We start from the raw sequence: 19,405 nt of genomic DNA, 5'->3' as shown, positions 1-19,405 counted from the left end.
TAGTTCACCATAGCAGCTTGATAACGGTCCCAAATAGTGACAGTTTGATAGTTCCAACTGTACCTTCAACCTTCGAGTTGAAAGGCCGTCCTTGAAGATTATGGTAACATCTTGACAAACTTGAAAATCTTGTTGTTATTGAACAAAATTCACCTTGGCGTACCTGCAACATTTGGAGCAAATTTTGAAAAAAAATAATGATAATTCCGATGACAGTCACCCAGACACAGACAGACACACATTCAAAAACCTGCTAACAACTGCGAAGACACATACACATAGCACGAGGACAGGTGTGCAGACTCGCATAGACACACACATACATGTTCACACATACAAACAAAACGCATACACATCCAGGCACACACACACACACGCATAGAAACACATGGATACACTCATGTATACACACATGCACACACACACGCACACATATGTGTATGCAAACACACATTAAATGGTTTTAAATGTATGTTTTACTTTCAGGTATAAAACTTGTTTATAAAGTGCACTGTAACTTCTTGACAGATTAAAACAGCTTGGCGTGATTGAATAGAGTTCCCCACATTAAATCTCACGATATTGCACCATTTAAAAAAATGTTTGCAGAGCTTTGATGGTAACTCAAATAAGAGTCACGTAGACACAGAGACAGACATATACATTCATATACTTGCTCAGAACAGACACAGACATAAACGTGCAAAGGCATACATACAGACACGGACAGCGACACACACACACGCGTGCACACCCAAACTCAGATACACAAACATACAAAGATGTACAGACACAGCTGTGCACAGAAATACCTGAGCTCACACACAGAGACACACACAGAAACACACTTGGGCGATTAAACAGACACACACTTGCACACACACATAGTCAGACTCACATACGGTCACACACACACACACACGCACGCACGCACGCACACACACACGCGCAAACACACCCAAACTCAGATACACAAGCATAGAAAAATGTACAGACACGGCTGTGCACAGAAATACACAAACTCACACGCAGAGACACACACAGAAACACACTTGGGCGATTAAACGAACACACACTTGCACACACACATAGTCAGACTCACATACAAAATATGTTTGCAGAACATTGATGGTAATTCTAATAATAGCCACGCAGACACAGAGACGGACAAATACATTCATATACTTGCTCAGAACAGACACCTGCCATAAACGTGCAAAGGCATACACACGGACAGCGAACCACACACACACACACGCACGCACGCACGCACACACACACACGCACACACACGCACACACACACACGCACACACACACACACGCAAACACGCGCACACACACGCACGCACACGCACGCACACACACATGCACACACACGCACACACACACGCACACACACACGCGTGGACGCACACGCATACACACACGCACACACACAGGTATTCAAACACACATTAAATAGTGTTAAATGTATCTTTTACTTGCGGGTATAAAACTTGTTTTTAAAGTGCACGGTAACCTCTTGACAGATTAAAACAGCTTCGCGTGATTGAATAAAGTTCCCCACATTAAATCTCGCAAAATTGCCGCATTTCAAAAAATGTTTGCAGAGCTTTGATGGTAACTCTAATAATAGTCACGCAGACACAGAAACGGACAAATACATTCATATACTTGCTCAGAACAGACACAGACATAAACGTGCAAAGGTATACATACAGACACGGACAGCGACACACACACACACGCGTGCACACCCAAACTCAGATACACAAACATACAAAGATGTACAGACACAGCTGTGCACAGAAATACCTGAGCTCACACGCAGAGACACACACAGAAACACACTTGGGCGATTAAACGAACACACACTTGCACACACACACATAGTCAGACTCACATACGGTCACGCATAGCAGTCATGCGCAAACACGCTTGCACACACCAAACTCCCACCAACATGCATGCACATACAAACACACTTATGTAACCGGATACATGTATGTACAAGTAAATGCAACGGATTTGATTCGTTTACCAATAAATGTTCTATTGAGAGTTCACAATAGCAGCTTGAGAGAGGTCCCAAATATTGACAGCTTGATAGTTCCAACTGTACCTTCAAATTTCGAGTTAAAAAGCCGTCCTTGAAAATTTTAGTAACCTCTTGACAGACTTTGAAGATCTTGTTGTGATTCAACAAAATTAACCTTGGCAAACCTGCAATATTTGGAGCAAAGTTTGAAGAAAAATGATGATAATTCCGAAGACAGTCACGCAGACCCGGACAGACACACATCCAAACTCATGCTAACAACTGCGAAGACACATACACATAGCACGAGGACAGATGCGCAGACCTGCATAGACGCATGTATACATGTTCAAACACACGAACAAAACGCATACACATACAAGCGCACACACACACACGTGGACGCACATGCATACACACAGGCACACACACACAGGTATTCAAACACACATTAAATAGTGTTAAATGTATCTTTTACTTGCGGGTATAAAACTTGTTTTTAAAATGCACTGTAACCTCTTGACAGATTAAAACAGCTTGGCGTGATAGAATAAAGTTCCCCACATTAAACCTCGCGATATTGCGCCATTTGAAAAGATGTTTGCAGAACATTGATGGCAATTCTAATAATAGCCACGCAGACACAGAGACGGACAAATACATTCATATACTTGCTCAGAACAGACACAGACATGAACGCGCAAAGACATACACACAGACACAGACAGCGACATACACACACACACACACACACACACACACACACACACACACACACACACACACACACACACACACACACACGTGGACGCACATGCATACACACACGCACACACACAGGTATTCAAACACACATTAAATAGTGTTAAATGTATCTTTTACTTGCGGGTATAAAACTTGTTTTTAAAGTGCACGGTAACCTCTTGACAGATTAAAACAGCTTCGCGTGATTGAATAAAGTTCCCCACATTAAATCTCGCGAAATTGCCGCATTTCGAAAAATGTTTGCAGAGCTTTGATGGTAACTCTAATAATAGTCACGCAGACACAGAAACGGACAAATACATTCATATACTTGCTCAGAACAGACACAGACATAAACGTGCAAAGGTATACATACAGACACGGACAGCGACACACACACACACACGCGTGCACACCCAAACTCAGATACACAAACATACAAAGATGTACAGACACAGCTGTGCACAGAAATACCTGAGCTCACACGCAGAGACACACACAGAAACACACTTGGGCGATTAAATGAACACACACTTGCACACACACACATAGTCAGACTCACATACGGTCACGCATAGCAGTCATGCGCAAACACGCTTGCACACACCAAACTCCCACCAACATGCATGCACATACAAACACACTTATGTAACCGGATACATGTATGTACAAGTAAATGCAACGGATTTGATTCGTTTACCAATAAATGTTCTATTGAGAGTTCACAATAGCAGCTTGAGAGAAGTCCCAAATATTGACAGCTTGATAGTTCCAACTGTACCTTCAAATTTCGAGTTAAAAAGCCGTCCTTGAAAATTTTAGTAACCTCTTGACAGACTTTGAAGATCTTGTTGTGATTCAACAAAATTAACCTTGGCAAACCTGCAATATTTGGAGCAAAGTTTGAAGAAAAATGATGATAATTCCGAAGACAGTCACGCAGACCCGGACAGACACACATCCAAACTCATGCTAACAACTGCGAAGACACATACACATAGCACGAGGACAGATGCGCAGACCTGCATAGACGCATGTATACATGTTCAAACACACGAACAAAACGCATACACATACAAGCGCACACACACACACGTGGACGCACATGCATACACACAGGCACACACACACAGGTATTCAAACACACATTAAATAGTGTTAAATGTATCTTTTACTTGCGGGTATAAAACTTGTTTTTAAAATGCACTGTAACCTCTTGACAGATTAAAACAGCTTGGCGTGATAGAATAAAGTTCCCCACATTAAACCTCGCGATATTGCGCCATTTAAAAAGATGTTTGCAGAACATTGATGGCAATTCTAATAATAGCCACGCAGACACAGAGACGGACAAATACATTCATATACTTGCTCAGAACAGACACAGACATGAACGCGCAAAGACATACACACAGACACAGACAGCGACACACACACACACACACACGCGTGGACGCACATGCATACACACACGCACACACACAGGTATTCAAACACACATTAAATAGTGTTAAATGTATCTTTTACTTGCGGGTATAAAACTTGTTTTTAAAGTGCACGGTAACCTCTTGACAGATTAAAACAGCTTCGCGTGATTGAATAAAGTTCCCCACATTAAATCTCGCGATATTGCCGCATTTGGAAAAATGTTTGCAGAGCTTTGATGGTAATTCTAATAATAGCCACGCAGACACAGAGACGGACAAATTCATTCATATACTTGCTCAGAACAGACACAGACATGAACGCGCAAAGACATACACACAGACACAGACAGCGACACACACACACACACACACACACACACACACACACACACACACACACACACACACACACACACACACACACACACACACGCGTGGACGCACATGCATACACACACGCACACACACAGGTATTCAAACACACATTAAATAGTGTTAAATGTATCTTTTACTTGCGGGTAGAAAACTTGTTTTTAAAGTGCACGGTAACCTCTTGACAGATTAAAACAGCTTCGCGTGATTGAATAAAGTTCCCCACATTAAATCTCGCAAAATTGCCGCATTTCAAAAAATGTTTGCAGAGCTTTGATGGTAACTCTAATAATAGTCACGCAGACACAGAGACAGACATATACATTCATATACTTGCTCAGAACAGACACAGACATAAACGTGCAAAGGCATACATACAGACACGGACAGCGACACACACACACACACACACACACACACACACACACACGCGTGCACACCCAAACTCAGATACACAAACATACAAAGATGTACAGACACAGCTGTGCACAGAAATACACAAGCTCACACGCAGAGACACACACAGAAACACACTTGGGCGATTAAACAGACACACACTTGCACACACACACACATAGTCAGACTCACATACGGTCACGCACGCACAGTCATGCGCAAACACACTTGCACACACCAAACTCCCACCAACATGCATGCACAAACAAACACACTTATGTAACAGGATACATGTATGTACCACTAAATGCATCGGATTTGATTTGTTTATCAATCGCCAAATGTTCTATTGATAGTTCACCGTAGCAGCTTGATAACGGTCCCAAATAGTGACAGTTTGATAGTTCCAACTGTACCTTCAACCTTCGAGTTGAAAGGCCGTCCTTGAAGATTATGGTAACATCTTGACAAACTTGAAAATCTTGTTGTTATTGAACAAAATTCACCTTGGCGTACCTGCAACATTTGGAGCAAATTTTGAAAAAAAATAATGATAATTCCGATGACAGTCACCCAGACACAGACAGACACACATTCAAAAACCTGCTAACAACTGCGAAGACACATACACATAGCACGAGGACACGTGCGCAGACTCGCATAGACACACACATACATGTTCACACATACAAACAAAACGCATACACATCCAGGCACACACACACACACGCATAGAAACACATGGATACACACATGCACACACACACGCACACATATGTGTATGCAAACACACATTAAATGGTTTTAAATGTATGTTTTACTTTCAGGTATAAAACTTGTTTATAAAGTGCACTGTAACTTCTTGACAGATTAAAACAGCTTGGCGTGATTGAATAGAGTTCCCCACATTAAATCTCACGATATTGCACCATTTAAAAAAATGTTTGCAGAGCTTTGATGGTAACTCAAATAAGAGTCACGTAGACACAGAGACAGACATATACATTCATATACTTGCTCAGAACAGACACAGACATAAACGTGCAAAGGCATACATACAGACACGGACAGCGACACACACACACACACACGCGTGCACACCCAAACTCAGATACACAAACATACAAAGATGTACAGACACAGCTGTGCACAGAAATACCTGAGCTCACACGCAGAGACACACACAGAAACACACTTGGGCGATTAAACAGACACACACTTGCACACACACATAGTCAGACTCACATACGGTCACACACACACACACGCACGCACGCACGCACACACACACGCGCAAACACACCCAAACTCAGATACACAAGCATAGAAAAATGTACAGACACGGCTGTGCACAGAAATACACAAACTCACACGCAGAGACACACACAGAAACACACTTGGGCGATTAAACGAACACACACTTGCACACACACATAGTCAGACTCACATACAAAATATGTTTGCAGAACATTGATGGTAATTCTAATAATAGCCACGCAGACACAGAGACGGACAAATACATTCATATACTTGCTCAGAACAGACACCTGCCATAAACGTGCAAAGGCATACACACGGACAGCGAACCACACACACACACACGCACGCACGCACACACACACACGCACACACACGCACACACACACGCACACACACACGCGCGCAAACACGCGCACACACACGCACGCACACGCACGCACACACACATGCACACACACACACGCGTGGACGCACACGCATACACACACGCACACACACAGGTATTCAAACACACATTAAATAGTGTTAAATGTATCTTTTACTTGCGGGTATAAAACTTGTTTTTAAAGTGCACGGTAACCTCTTGACAGATTAAAACAGCTTCGCGTGATTGAATAAAGTTCCCCACATTAAATCTCGCAAAATTGCCGCATTTCAAAAAATGTTTGCAGAGCTTTGATGGTAACTCTAATAATAGTCACGCAGACACAGAAACGGACAAATACATTCATATACTTGCTCAGAACAGACACAGACATAAACGTGCAAAGGTATACATACAGACACGGACAGCGACACACACACACACGCGTGCACACCCAAACTCAGATACACAAACATACAAAGATGTACAGACACAGCTGTGCACAGAAATACCTGAGCTCACACGCAGAGACACACACAGAAACACACTTGGGCGATTAAACGAACACACACTTGCACACACACACATAGTCAGACTCACATACGGTCACGCATAGCAGTCATGCGCAAACACGCTTGCACACACCAAACTCCCACCAACATGCATGCACATACAAACACACTTATGTAACCGGATACATGTATGTACAAGTAAATGCAACGGATTTGATTCGTTTACCAATAAATGTTCTATTGAGAGTTCACAATAGCAGCTTGAGAGAGGTCCCAAATATTGACAGCTTGATAGTTCCAACTGTACCTTCAAATTTCGAGTTAAAAAGCCGTCCTTGAAAATTTTAGTAACCTCTTGACAGACTTTGAAGATCTTGTTGTGATTCAACAAAATTAACCTTGGCAAACCTGCAATATTTGGAGCAAAGTTTGAAGAAAAATGATGATAATTCCGAAGACAGTCACGCAGACCCGGACAGACACACATCCAAACTCATGCTAACAACTGCGAAGACACATACACATAGCACGAGGACAGATGCGCAGACCTGCATAGACGCATGTATACATGTTCAAACACACGAACAAAACGCATACACATACAAGCGCACACACACACACGTGGACGCACATGCATACACACAGGCACACACACACAGGTATTCAAACACACATTAAATAGTGTTAAATGTATCTTTTACTTGCGGGTATAAAACTTGTTTTTAAAATGCACTGTAACCTCTTGACAGATTAAAACAGCTTGGCGTGATAGAATAAAGTTCCCCACATTAAACCTCGCGATATTGCGCCATTTGAAAAGATGTTTGCAGAACATTGATGGCAATTCTAATAATAGCCACGCAGACACAGAGACGGACAAATACATTCATATACTTGCTCAGAACAGACACAGACATGAACGCGCAAAGACATACACACAGACACAGACAGCGACACACACACACACACACACACACACACACACACACACACACACGCGTGGACGCACATGCATACACACACGCACACACACAGGTATTCAAACACACATTAAATAGTGTTAAATGTATCTTTTACTTGCGGGTATAAAACTTGTTTTTAAAGTGCACGGTAACCTCTTGACAGATTAAAACAGCTTCGCGTGATTGAATAAAGTTCCCCACATTAAATCTCGCAAAATTGCCGCATTTCAAAAAATGTTTGCAGAGCTTTGATGGTAACTCTAATAATAGTCACGCAGACACAGAAACGGACAAATACATTCATATACTTGCTCAGAACAGACACAGACATAAACGTGCAAAGGTATACATACAGACACGGACAGCGACACACACACACACGCGTGCACACCCAAACTCAGATACACAAACATACAAAGATGTACAGACACAGCTGTGCACAGAAATACCTGAGCTCACACGCAGAGACACACACAGAAACACACTTGGGCGATTAAACGAACACACACTTGCACACACACACATAGTCAGACTCACATACGGTCACGCATAGCAGTCATGCGCAAACACGCTTGCACACACCAAACTCCCACCAACATGCATGCACATACAAACACACTTATGTAACCGGATACATGTATGTACAAGTAAATGCAACGGATTTGATTCGTTTACCAATAAATGTTCTATTGAGAGTTCACAATAGCAGCTTGAGAGAGGTCCCAAATATTGACAGCTTGATAGTTCCAACTGTACCTTCAAATTTCGAGTTAAAAAGCCGTCCTTGAAAATTTTAGTAACCTCTTGACAGACTTTGAAGATCTTGTTGTGATTCAACAAAATTAACCTTGGCAAACCTGCAATATTTGGAGCAAAGTTTGAAGAAAAATGATGATAATTCCGAAGACAGTCACGCAGACCCGGACAGACACACATCCAAACTCATGCTAACAACTGCGAAGACACATACACATAGCACGAGGACAGATGCGCAGACCTGCATAGACGCATGTATACATGTTCAAACACACGAACAAAACGCATACACATACAAGCGCACACACACACACGTGGACGCACATGCATACACACAGGCACACACACACAGGTATTCAAACACACATTAAATAGTGTTAAATGTATCTTTTACTTGCGGGTATAAAACTTGTTTTTAAAATGCACTGTAACCTCTTGACAGATTAAAACAGCTTGGCGTGATAGAATAAAGTTCCCCACATTAAACCTCGCGATATTGCGCCATTTGAAAAGATGTTTGCAGAACATTGATGGCAATTCTAATAATAGCCACGCAGACACAGAGACGGACAAATACATTCATATACTTGCTCAGAACAGACACAGACATGAACGCGCAAAGACATACACACAGACACAGACAGCGACACACACACACACACACACACACGCGTGGACGCACATGCATACACACACGCACACACACAGGTATTCAAACACACATTAAATAGTGTTAAATGTATCTTTTACTTGCGGGTATAAAACTTGTTTTTAAAGTGCACGGTAACCTCTTGACAGATTAAAACAGCTTCGCGTGATTGAATAAAGTTCCCCACATTAAATCTCGCAAAATTGCCGCATTTCAAAAAATGTTTGCAGAGCTTTGATGGTAACTCTAATAATAGTCACGCAGACACAGAAACGGACAAATACATTCATATACTTGCTCAGAACAGACACAGACATAAACGTGCAAAGGTATACATACAGACACGGACAGCGACACACACACACACGCGTGCACACCCAAACTCAGATACACAAACATACAAAGATGTACAGACACAGCTGTGCACAGAAATACCTGAGCTCACACGCAGAGACACACACAGAAACACACTTGGGCGATTAAACGAACACACACTTGCACACACACACATAGTCAGACTCACATACGGTCACGCATAGCAGTCATGCGCAAACACGCTTGCACACACCAAACTCCCACCAACATGCATGCACATACAAACACACTTATGTAACCGGATACATGTATGTACAAGTAAATGCAACGGATTTGATTCGTTTACCAATAAATGTTCTATTGAGAGTTCACAATAGCAGCTTGAGAGAGGTCCCAAATATTGACAGCTTGATAGTTCCAACTGTACCTTCAAATTTCGAGTTAAAAAGCCGTCCTTGAAAATTTTAGTAACCTCTTGACAGACTTTGAAGATCTTGTTGTGATTCAACAAAATTAACCTTGGCAAACCTGCAATATTTGGAGCAAAGTTTGAAGAAAAATGATGATAATTCCGAAGACAGTCACGCAGACCCGGACAGACACACATCCAAACTCATGCTAACAACTGCGAAGACACATACACATAGCACGAGGACAGATGCGCAGACCTGCATAGACGCATGTATACATGTTCAAACACACGAACAAAACGCATACACATACAAGCGCACACACACACACGTGGACGCACATGCATACACACAGGCACACACACACAGGTATTCAAACACACATTAAATAGTGTTAAATGTATCTTTTACTTGCGGGTATAAAAGTTGTTTTTAAAGTGCACGGTAACCTCTTGACAGATTAAAACAGCTTCGCGTGATTGAATAAAGTTCCCCACATTGAACCTCGCGATATTGCGCCATTTAAAAAGATGTTTGCAGAACATTGATGGTAATTCTAATAATAGCCACGCAGACACAGAGACGGACAAATACATTCATATACTTGCTCAGAACAGACACAGACATGAACGCGCAAAGACATACACACAGACACAGACAGCGACACACACACACACACACACGCGTGGACGCACATGCATACACACACGCACACACACAGGTATTCAAACACACATTAAATAGTGTTAAATGTATCTTTTACTTGCGGGTATAAAACTTGTTTTTAAAGTGCACGGTAACCTCTTGACAGATTAAAACAGCTTGGCGTGATAGAATAAAGTTCCCCACATTGAACCTCGCGATATTGCGCCATTTGAAAAGATGTTTGCAGAACATTGATGGTAATTTTAATAATAGCCACGCAGACACAGAGACGGACAAATACATTCATATATTTGCTCAGAACAGACACCTGCCATAAACGTGCAAAGGCATACACACAGACACGGACAGCGACACGCACACACACACACACACACACACACACACACACACACACACACACACACACAAACACACACACACGCGCGCAAACACACCCAAACTCAGATACACAAGCATAGAAAAATGTACAGACACGGCTGTGCACAGAAATACACAAACTCACACGCAGAGACACACACAGAAACACACTTGGGCGATTAAACGAACACATACTTGCACACACACATAGTCAGACTCACATACGGTCACGCATAGCAGTCATGCGCAAACACGCTTGCACACACCAAACTCCCACCAACATGCACGCACATACAAACACACTTATGTAACCGGATACATGTATGTACAAGTAAATGCAACGGATTTGATTCGTTTACCAATCAATGTTCTATTGAGAGTTCACAATAGCAGCTTGAGAGAGGTCCCAAATATTGACAGCTTGATAGTTCCAACTGTACCTTCAAATTTCGAGTTAAAAAGCCATCCTTGAAGATTTTAGTAACCTCTTGACAGACTTTGAAGATCTTGTTGTGATTCAACAAAATTAACCTTGGCAAACCTGCAATATTTGGAGCAAAGTTTGAAGGAAAATGATGATAATTCCGAAGACAGTCACGCAGACACGGACAGACACACATCCAAAATCATGCTAACAACTGCGAAGACACATACACATAGCACGAGGACAGATGCGCAGACCTGCATAGACGCATGTATACATGTTCAAACACACGAACAAAACGCATACACATACAAGCGCACACACACACACACACGTGGACGCACATGCATACACACACGCACACACACAGGTATTCAAACACACATTAAATAGTGTTAAATGTATCTTTTACTTGCGGGTATAAAACTTGTTTTTAAAGTGCACGGTAACCTCTTGACAGATTAAAACAGCTTCGCGTGATTGAATAAAGTTCCCCACATTAAATCTCGCGAAATTGCCGCATTTCGAAAAATGTTTGCAGAGCTTTGATGGTAACTCTAATAATAGTCACGCAGACACAGAGACGGACAAATACATTCATATACTTGCTCAGAACAGACACAGACATAAACGTGCAAAGGCATACATACAGACACGGACAGCGACACACACACACACACACACGCGTGCACACCCAAACTCAGATACACAAACATACAAAGATGTACAGACACAGCTGTGCACAGAAATACACAAGCTCACACGCAGAGACACACACAGAAACACACTTGGGCGATTAAACGAACACACACTTGCACACACACACATAGTCAGACTCACATACGGTCACGCACACACAGTCATGCGCAAACACGCTTGCACACACCAAACTCCCACCAACATGCATGCACAAACAAACACACTTATGTAACAGGATACATGTATGTACCACTAAATGCATCGGATTTGATTCGTTTATCAATCGCCAAATGTTCTATTGATAGTTCACCGTAGCAGCTTGATAACGGTCCCAAATAGTGACAGTTTGATAGTTCCAACTGTACCTTCAACCTTCGAGTTGAAAGGCCTTCCTTGAAGATTATGGTAACATCTTTACAAACTTGAAAATCTTGTTATTATTGAACAAAATTCACCTTGGCGTACCTGCAACATTTGGAGCAAATTTTGAAAAAAAATAATGATAATTCCGATGACAGTCACCCAGACACAGACAGACACACATTCAAAAACCTGCTAACAACTGCGAAGACACATACACATAGCACGAGGACAGGTGCGCAGACTCGCATAGACACACACATACATGTTCACACATACAAACAAAACGCATACACATCCAGGCGCACACACACACGCATAGAAACACATGGATACACACATGTATACACACATGCACACACACACGCACACATACGTGTATGCAAACACACATTAAATGGTTTTAAATGTATGTTTTACTTTCAGGTATAAAACTTGTTTATAAAGTGCACTGTAACTTCTTGACAGATTAAAACAGCTTGGCGTGATAGAATAAAGTTCCCCACATTAAACCTCGCGATATTGCGCCATTTAAAAAGATGTTTGCAGAACATTGATGGTAATTCTAATAATAGCCACGCAGACACAGGGACGGACAAATACATTCATATACTTGCTCAGAACAGACACCTGCCATAAACGTGCAAAGGCATACACACAGACACGGACAGCGACACACACACACACACGCGCGCAAACACACCCAAACTCAGATACACAAGCATAGAAAAATGTACAGACACGGCTGTGCACAGAAATACACAAACTCACACGCAGAGACACACACAGAAACACACTTGGGCGATTAAACAAACACACACTTGCACACACACATAGTCAGACTCACATACGGTCACGCATAGCAGTCATGCGCAAACACGCTTGCACACACCAAACTCCCACCAACATGCATGCACATACAAACACACTTATGTAACCGGATACATGTATGTACAAGTAAATGCAACGGATTTGATTCGTTTACCAATCAATGTTCTATTGAGAGTTCACAATAGCAGCTTGAGAGAGGTCCCAAATATTGACAGCTTGATAGTTCCAACTGTACCTTCAAATTTCGAGTTAAAAAGCCGTCCTTGAAAATTTTAGTAACCTCTTGACAGACTTTGAAGATCTTGTTGTGATTCAACAAAATTAACCTTGGCAAACCTGCAATATTTGGAGCAAAGTTTGAAGAAAAATGATGATAATTCCGAAGACAGTCACGCAGACCCGGACAGACACACATCCAAAATCATGCTAACAACTGCAAAGACACATACACATAGCACGAGGACAGATGCGCAGACCTGCATAGACGCATGTATACATGTTAAAACACACAAACAAAACGCATACACATACAAGCGCACACACACACACATGTGGACGCACATGCATACACACACGCACACACACAGGTATTCAAAGACACATTAAATAGTGTTAAATGTATCTTTTACTTGTGGGTATAAAACTGGTTTTTAAAAAGCACTGTAACTTCTTGACAGATTAAAACAGCTTGGCGTGATAGAATAAAGTTCCCCACATTAAACCTCGCGATATTGCGCCATTTGAAAAGATGTTTGCAGAACATTGATGGTAATTCTAATAATAGCCACGCAGACACAGAGACGGACAAATACATTCATATACTTGCTCAGAACAGACACAGACATGAACGCGCAAAGTCATACACACAGACACAGACAGCGACACACACACACACACACGCGTGGACGCACATGCATACACACGCGCACACACACAGGTATTCAAACACACATTAAATAGTGTTAAATGTATCTTTTACTTGCGGGTATAAAACTTGTTTTTAAAGTGCACGGTAACCTCTTGACAGATTAAAACAGCTTCGCGTGATTGAATAAAGTTCCCCACATTAAATCTCGCGATTTTGCCGCATTTGGAAAAATGTTTGCAGAGCTTTGATGGTAATTCTAATAATAGCCACGCAGACACAGAGACGGACAAATACATTCATATACTTGCTCAGAACAGACACAGACATGAACGCGCAAAGACATACACACAGACACAGACAGCGACACACACACACGTGGACGCACATGCATACACACACGCACACACACAGGTATTCAAACACACATTAAATAGTGTTAAATGTATCTTTTACTTGCAGGTATAAAACTTGTTTTTAAAGTGCACGGTAACCTCTTGACAGATTAAAACAGCTTCGCGTGATTGAATAAAGTTCCCCACATTAAATCTCACGATATTGCCGCATTTGGAAAAATGTTTGCAGAGCTTTGATGGTAATTCTAATAATAGCCACGCAGACACAGAGACGGACAAATACATTCATATACTTGCTCAGAACAGACACAGACATAAACGTGCAAAGGCATACATACAGACACGGACAGCGACACACACACACACGCGTGCACACCCAAACTCAGATACACAAACATACAAAGATGTACAGACACAGCTGTGCACAGAAATACACAAGCTCACACGCAGAGACACACACAGAAACACACTTGGGCGATTAAACAGACACACACTTGCACACACACATAGTCAGACTCACATACGGTCACGCACACACAGTCATGCGCAAACACGCTTGCACACACCAAACTCCCACCAACATGCATGCACAAACAAACACACTTATGTAACAGGATACATGTATGTACCACTAAATGCATCGGATTTGATTCGTTTATCAATCGCCAAATGTTCTATTGATAGTTCACCGTAGCAGCTTGATAACGGTCCCAAATAGTGACAGTTTGATAGTTCCAACTGTACCTTCAACCTTCGAGTTGAAAGGCCGTCCTTGAAGATTATGGTAACATTTTGACAAACTTGAAAATCTTGTTGTTATTGAACAAAATTCACCTTGGCGTACCTGCAACATTTGGAGCAAATTTTGAAAAAAAATAATGATAATTCCGATGACAGTCACCCAGACACAGACAGACACACATTCAAAAACCTGCTAACAACTGCGAAGACACATACACATAGCACGAGGACAGGTGCGCAGACTCGCGTAGACACACACATACATGTTCACACATACAAACAAAACGCATACACATCCAGGCGCACACACACACGCATAGAAACACATGGATACACACATGTATACACACATGCACACACACACGCACACATACGTGTATGCAAACACACATTAAATGGTTTTAAATGTATGTTTTACTTTCAGGTATAAAACTTGTTTATAAAGTGCACTGTAACTTCTTGACAGATTAAAACAGCTTGGCGTGATAGAATAAAGTTCCCCACATTAAACCTCACGAGATTGCGCCATTTGAAAAGATGTTTGCAGAACATTGATGGTAATTCTAATAATAGCCACGCAGACACAGAGACGGACAAATACATTCATATACTTATTCAGAACAGACACAGACATGAACGCGCAAAGATATACACACAGACACAGACAGCGACACACACACACACACACACACACACACACACACACACACACACACACACACACGCGTGCAAACACACCCAAACTCAGATACACAAACATACAAAGATGTACAGACACAGCTGTGCACAGAAATACACAAACTCACATGCAGAGACCCACACAGAAACACACTCAGACGATCAAACAGACACTTGCACGCACGCATAGCCGCACACACATACAGTCACACACACGCAGTCTTGCGCAAACACACTTGCACACACCAAACTCTCACCAACACGCATGCACATACAAATTAAAACATACAGATGCACATGCACGCATGCACATACAGATTAAAACAGCTTGGCGTGATAGAATAAAGTTCCCCACATTAAACCTCACGAGATTGCGCCATTTGAAAAGATGTTTGCAGAACATTGATGGTAATTCTAATAATAGCCACGCAGACACAGAGACGGACAAATACATTCATATACTTATTCAGAACAGACACAGACATGAACGCGCAAAGATATACACACAGACACAGACAGCGACACACACACACACACACACACACACACACACACACACACACACACGCGTGCAAACACACCCAAACTCAGATACACAAACATACAAAGATGTACAGACACAGCTGTGCACAGAAATACACAAACTCACATGCAGAGACCCACACAGAAACACACTCAGGCGATCAAACAGACACTTGCACGCACGCATAGCCGCACACACATACAGTCACACACACGCAGTCTTGCGCAAACACACTTGCACACACCAAACTCTCACCAACACGCATGCACATACACACGCGCTTATGTAACCAGATACATGTATGTACCATTAAATTCAACGGATTTGATTTGATTATCAATCGCCAAATGTTCTTTTGAGAGTTCATTGTGGCAGCTTGATAGCTGTCCAAAATAGGAACAGTTTGATAGTTCCAACTGTACCTTCAACTTTCGAGTGAGAAGCCGTCCTTGAAGATTATAGTAACCTCTTGACACACTTTGAAATTCTTGTTGTTAATGAACAAAATTCACCTTGGCGTACCTGCAACATTTGGAGCAAAGTTTTACAAAAAATAATGATAATTCTGATGACAGTCACGCAGACACAGACAGACACACATCCAAAAGAATGCTAACAACTGCGAAGACACATATGCATAGCACAAGGACAGATGCGCAGACTTGCATAGACACACACATGCATGTTCACACATACAAACAAAACTCATACACATACAGGCGCGCACACACACACACACGTGGACACACATTCATACACGCATGCACACACACAGGTCTTCAAACACACATTAAATAGTGTTAAATGTATCTTTTACTTGCACGTATAAAACTTGTTTTTAAAGTGCACGGTAACCTCTTGACAGATTAAAACAGCTTGGCGTGATTGAATAAAGTTCCCCATATTAAATCTCGTGATATTGCACCATTTGGAAAAATGTTTCCAGAGCTTTGATGGTAACTCTAATAATAGTCACGCAGACACAGAGACGGACAAATACATTCATATACTTGCTCAGAACAGACACCTGCCATAAACGTGCAAAGGCATACACACAGACACGGACAGCGACACACACACACACGCGCGCAAACACACCCAAACTCAGATACACAAGCATAGAAAAATGTACAGACACGGCTGTGCACAGAAATACACAAACTCACACGCAGAGACACACACAGAAACACACTTGGGCGATTAAACGAACACACACTTGCACACACACATAGTCAGACTCACATACGGTCACGCATAGCAATCATGCGCAAACACGCTTGCACACACCAAACTCCCACCAACATGCATGCACATACAAACACACTTATGTAACCGGATACATGTATGTACAAGTAAATGCAACGGATTTGATTCGTTTAACAATCAATGTTCTATTGAGAGTTCACAATAGCAGCTTGAGAGAGGTCCCAAATATTGACAGCTTGATAGTTCCAACTGTACCTTCAAATTTCGAGTTAAAAAGCCGTCCTTGAAGATTTTAGTAACTTCTTGACAGACTTTGAAGATCTTGTTGTGATTCAACAAAATTAACCTTGACAAACCTGCAATATTTGGAGCAAAGTTTGAAGAAAAATGATGATAATTCCGAAGACAGTCACGCAGACACGGACAGACACACATCCAAAATCATGCTAACAACTGCGAAGACACATACACATAGCACGAGGACAGATGCGCAGACCTGCATAGACGCATGTATACATGTTCAAACACACGAACAAAACGCATACACATACAAGCGCACACACACACACACACACACGTGGACGCACATGCATACACACACGCACACACACAGGTATTCAAACACACATCACAGTTGTAGCTTTCATCGCAATGGAAGCTACAAGTAGAATAGGTATGACATAATCCACAGTGGTAGTTTTCATTGCAATGGAAACTACGAGTACAATAGGTATGACATGACCCACAGTTGTAACTTTCAATGCAAGGGAAGCTACAAGTAGAATAGGTATGACATGATCTACGGTTGTAGCTTTCATTGCAATCGAAGCTACGTGTACAATGGTTATGACACGACCCACAGCTGTAGCTTTCACTGCTATGGAAGCTACAAATACAATAGATATGACATGACCCACAGTTGTAACTTTCCTTGCAACGGAACCAACGAGTACAATAGGTATGACATAGTCCACAGTTGGAGAATTCATTGCAATGGAAGGTACTAATACCATTAACTAGTCTGAAAACTGACCTATAGCTAGCAGGTTAACTAGTCTGAAAACTGACCTTTAGTGAGCAGGTTAACTAGTCCGAAAACTGACCTTTAGTGAGCTGGTTAACTAGTCTGAAAACTGACCTTTAATGAGCAGGTTAACTAGTCTGACAACTGACCTTTAGTGAGCAGGCTAACTAGTCTAAAAACTGACCTTTAGCGAGCAGGTTAACTAGTCTGAAAACTGACCTTTAGTGAGCAGGCTAACTAGTCTAAAAACTGACCTTTAGCGAGCAGGTTAACTAGTCTGAAAACTGACCTTTAGCAAGCAGGTTAACTAGTCTAAAAACTGACCTTTAGCGAGCAGGTTAACTAGTCTGAAAACTGACTTTTAGTGAGCAGGTTAATTAGTCTGAAAACTGACATATAGTGAACAGATTAACTAGTCTGAAAACTGACCTTTAGCAAGCAGGTTAACTAGTCTGTCGTGTTTAGCTG

The sequence above is a fragment of the Watersipora subatra genome, unplaced genomic scaffold (assembly GCF_963576615.1).
Source record: "Watersipora subatra unplaced genomic scaffold, tzWatSuba1.1 SCAFFOLD_76, whole genome shotgun sequence".
Classification (NCBI taxonomy): Eukaryota; Metazoa; Bryozoa; class Gymnolaemata; order Cheilostomatida; family Watersiporidae; genus Watersipora; species Watersipora subatra.
The sequence above is the reverse complement of the archived record's forward strand: the minus strand, read 5'-3'. Positions refer to the sequence as shown.